Here is a 5,051-nt window from a genome sequence, read left to right as displayed (position 1 = left end):
CCGGCCGCTGCCCCTGGGCGGCAGGATGGGCCCGCTCGGGCCGGCCCGGCCCCTCGGCCCGGCCGCGGCGAGGCGGGGAGCTCCCCGGGGACGCAGCCTGCAGCCCCGGGCCCTGCCGCGGCCCGGCACCGTCCCGCMGGCACCGCGGGAGACCTGGGCCCTGCCCGGGCAGGGCAGCGTCTGCGCGGCGTCACTTGCTGCTTGGAGTTCTTGAAGGGTGTTTTAACCTTTTTTTAACCTCTTCGCTTTCTTTTTTTTAACGCTGAAGTAAACATCCCTTTTCTTTTTTTTTTGGGGGGGGGGAGGGCCTTGCACGTTGGTTTTCTTTGGCACTAGCACGATCGTTGCTCGACTAAAGACTGAGGGATGGGAACGCTACGGCTTCTCAGAAACGCCGAAAGCTGGTGGAGCAGCCGAGACTAAAGAGGTGAAAGCGGGGAAACTTGGTGGCGAGTCTGAAGCAGACCAGGTTCCTTGGTGCTCTGCTGACTCGGATCTCCGCACTGTTAGCAGGCCCGATTGTGTCGGCGCTGCTGCGGCTGCCAAAGGTGCAGAATGCTCTTGGAGCCTAGAATAAAGTGGCACTTTTTTTCCCTCTTCCTTCAGAGTAGAAAGTCTCTTAAATTCTTACCATGATCCCAAGAGTTGTCGCTCGCTTCAGACATGCACTTTGAAGGAGKCAGTTCTTGACGCTTGGGGCTAATCTTTATTTTTTTTTCCTAGGAGTTGATGTCTTCGGGAAGAAAACTGTAGGTGCGGATTTGGTTTTATTTTAGTAACTTAATGAGGATGGTGGACTTCTCTTTCTGGGTCTCCCCCCCTTCCCCCACGCACCCCCTTCTTCCTCAGAAGCGCCGTGGCACGGGCGGCTGGCGGAGCCGAGCCGCCGTGAGCTGCGTCGCCGCCAGGGGGCCCGGCTGCGCGCCGGGGGCCCCCTGCCCGCCCGGCTGCCGCAGCTGTGGAGGGGAATTGGGGAGGGGAGCTTGTGTCCCGGGAGATGGCATCCTGCAGCTTCAGTCTTGCAACTGCTGCAGCTAATGAAACGTTGCTTAGCACACATRCATTCTCAGATTACCCCCCTCTCCGAAACTGTATGTTTAGTACTTAGTAATGTCAAGATAGTGTGTCCTGAGGTGTTTTGTTAAGTGGCATTTGCCTTTTTTCTAAGAGCAGTTATGTGGAGTAGTGCAGCACTACTTTCACCCAGAAAGTTCTGATGTAGCTCCCTTCTATGCTTCATGTTGAAGTTCTTCATCACTCCTTGAGGAAAGAGGAGCTCTTGGGGACTAGATAGTGAAATGTGAAGTGTAGTGAGTTTGTCACATTTAGCTAATGACAAATAGCGTGATATTGTAGAATAGCATTGACTCAGATTAATAGTTTGATGAAGCCATCTACTATCCTTGTAGGGAAATGTGTGTGAGACATGCTTTCCTCTGGAGAAGATGGTGTGCTGTGTTCCATGTGCCAGCTTTTAAGAAAAACATTGCTTCTGAATCTCTACTCTGATCTTGGAACTATAGCTTACTTGATCATTATAGTATATTTTCAATACCAAAGAAAAAAATGTTCCTCCCAGAGAGGACTACTCAAGCACACTTTTATTGTCTTGGTGAATCAGGCAGGGAATTGGTGTTCTTCCCCTGAAAGGTGTAGCTGTTGACTTGGAATATGCCTACAAGGTTTGGAGCTAGAAGCCAATCCTCCCATAGGACTTCTGGTTTAAATTATCTATGTGGGTCTTATATTTGTTGAGAAATAAATATGAACCTGATGCCAAATAATCAAAATCTCCTGATAGTTTTTTGGATTTTTTTTCTGTGCATAATATAAGATTTGGACAATATATTAATGACCTTCCTATGGTGGTAGGATTATCTTTTAAGTTTTTGTAGAAGTTAATGTATGGTATTGATCAAATTAAAGCTAAAGCCAAAGAGCAAATTGAAGAGAGCTTGAAGGCTTACCTGTGCTCATGGAACAGGTAGCGCGTAGAAGGGAGGGATTTAGAGTATAATTGTTAGTATATTTAAATTTCCTGATAAGTGTACAGTAATGAGTTTTCCAGTTTTTACTTAATYGGTTATGAAAAAATACAGATAAGGGAGAAATGGATGAATCCATAGATTTGGCAGAAGATCTACACAAATTTTTAGATATTGAGGTTAAACTTGCTTTTAAGCAAGTTACATTCTAGTTTAGTATCAGTTCAGTCTGCAGTACTCTGTCACTTGCTTTAGTGACACTTTCTGCAATGTGAAGACTGTTCTAAATTATTGCAGCAATACGTTTGTGGACTTGGAGGTATTTTGAAAGATCTTTGCCTCTATGGGAGTGGGTCCTATACCTGCCATTAGAATATACCTGGGGCACTWCAGTGAATAGTAGAACAGAATAAATGTGACTGCTGGGAAGGGGTGGGGGGAAGATGAGAAAAGTCATACAGGGGTTTTGTGGGGAGGGTATAACTTTTGTCCAGTACCTTAGGAAGGCAAAGCTAAATGCAGCTCCTTTGGAGTTTAGCGTTCACTTAGGTTCAGGATTAAACATTCTCACAGAGCACTTATGTTTCAAGTGTGCATTTTTTCAAGGGAAGAGAAACAGAATGTATCTAGTCTTTGTTAACACTGGTTACTCATGGATTAATTGTTCATGCTCCTTCTCAAAGCCAAAGAATCTTGAAGAATAATGGGGACTGTTAGGTAACATGAGTCTCTAAAGACTTGAAAAGTAGCATGATACTGAGCATCACTAAAGCAATAGTGTATATTGAGCCCTACAAAGTAGGCAATGTTTTAGTAGACTGCATGGTTGTTGAGGGGAGTAGTGGTGATAAAATCTCCAACAGGAACCAAGTATGTGAAGGGAAATAGAACCACCTGGTTTATCACTACTTGTGAAGTTATCTGTGAGTCAAGCTACAGATGGAAAAGGAGAACTCTAACTTGAGTTAATGTGGTTGTATTTCTCTCCTACTTGGGTGATCACTGGTCATGTATGCTSCAGCTATTCTAAATGCTGTGGAAAGTGTTCTCTGTGTGTGTGTATATAAATAAAACTTTTGGGGGGGTCATTAGGGAAAGCAGCAGTAGTATTTAATGTTTACTGACCGTCGTTGTTGCAGCAGAACGGCAATTTTCCCACCTTTGCTCTTGCACCTTGTTGCAAGAACAGAAGCCTGCAGAATGTGGATTAAGTGGAAATAATCCCAACAGAGTTGAGTATAAGAAAGGCAATGGAAACAAAAGCTGCTGCTTAGGCATTTTTAGAGGGTATTATCAGTCTCAGTATATTCAGTATTCAGTTCTCAGTTTTGCCACAGGCTTTGTAAATACTTGGCAGTTTGAGTTTTGTCCTCTACCAAAGACTGTGAGGTTTTCTCTAGAGTTCTTGTATGCTTTGATAGTATAGTGGTGAGAACTTGAGACATAAATAAAGGAGAATTTGAAGAGTAATAAGCCTTTGATGCAGTGCAAATGATTTTTATATAAAATGGCCTCTTGCATGTTGAACCCCACTGAGTGGCGAGAGGGGCAGAACAGAATAAAGTTGTTTGCTGTTAGGGAAGTGGTATTGCTACTGGCATGTGAGCTAGTACAAGAACCTCTGTGGTCACGCCTGATCCTGGGCATGACTCTGGAGGTGCAGTTGTCTCTGGAGTTCTCCAGAGACCCAAGCTGATGTAACGTGTCTGCACTAAGAAGCAGCAGCTGTTCTTTAAACACATGCTCCTAAAGGTCTTAAACACTAAGACTTGCTGTTGGACTGTGGCTTGTATTATTCACTGTATGGGCTTTTGGGCAGTAGTTTTTTTAATTTTTACCTAGGTGCTTATTAGCTCACTGGTCTAAGGAAATTGGAGGCTCTTGCTCTTGTCCAAAGCTAAATGCTTCTGACAAATGGGGTTGCATGTAATAACCAATTGCAGAATAGCCATGAAATACAGGGATAATTAATGTTACTATTATCTTCGTGTTTTATTTTAAATATATCTAGAGAAGGGATAAGATTTATAAGATTTATATAAGATGGAGGGCTGTAATTAATGGTTTCTATTTAAGATTAAAGCCAGAACACTTCGAATTCAACTACATCCCTGTCTGCATTGCTTATTTTTAGGAAATACGTTAGCTGTAACTAATTAAGTAGGACACCATTTGGAATTGCTTTGAATGAGAGCAAATAAAAGGTAAATTCACTCTCTTTATGGATTACCCAATATGAACTGGTTAAGACCCCTACAATATGGGGGAATGGCAAAGCAGAAGCTGTGCTTGAGCCTTGCTGAGCTAAAGTATTTTTGTAACACAGAGGAATGGTGGTATGTTACCTGCTTTTGGACCTCTGCAAATAAGCAATACTACTCTACAGAACGAAAGTACAGTCTGTAGCGATGCCTGGGCTCAACAAGGCTCACTTGTAGTCCAGAGTGCTTGRCCATATAAAATGCTTAAGTGTCACTTCTGTCAAAATGAAGACGACTAGCAGATGGCTTACATCAGGATCATTATCAGTTATTATTCAAATGATACTGAATTATAAACTGTGTGGTACGTGTGCTCCCTGTGTTGAGCAGACTCTTACTTGTGAACTATTGGCTCTGCTCTCAAGCAGTTAGTAGGAACAACCTAGTCCTTCCATTGTAGCTTTTTACTGCATTCATGGAACTGCTAGGGCAGCCCACCTGAGCTAATACCTTGTTTGTGGCTGGTACACTGTATACTGGTGAASCTTCTGTTATCTAGATTTGCTGATACTTGTATTTCCCACCAGGAAGAAGTTACATGTTGTGGGTATTCTTGTCTCTCAGAGATGAAAGGTGACCAATATATCAGAACTTGTTCATAACATGTACCTTGCTTATTCTGCTGTATTTGATGCAGCTTGACTTTCTAAGTTACTCAGTTAACTGATTGCCTTCTAGCAGTTCTGCTGAGACTTGTGAGAAGTCAAGGAAGTCAGTGGAACTGAGCCATTTCAAGTATTGAAAAAGCAGATTCAGTCCAAAAGGATTAAAATCCTTCTGAAGATTAAAATGCTTCTGTTAATAG

This window comes from Rhea americana, unplaced genomic scaffold (assembly GCF_003343005.1).
Source record: "Rhea americana isolate MKP2758 unplaced genomic scaffold, rheAme1 scaffold_262, whole genome shotgun sequence".
In the NCBI taxonomy this organism is placed as follows: domain Eukaryota; kingdom Metazoa; phylum Chordata; class Aves; order Rheiformes; family Rheidae; genus Rhea; species Rhea americana.
This window is presented reverse-complemented; position numbering follows the sequence as displayed.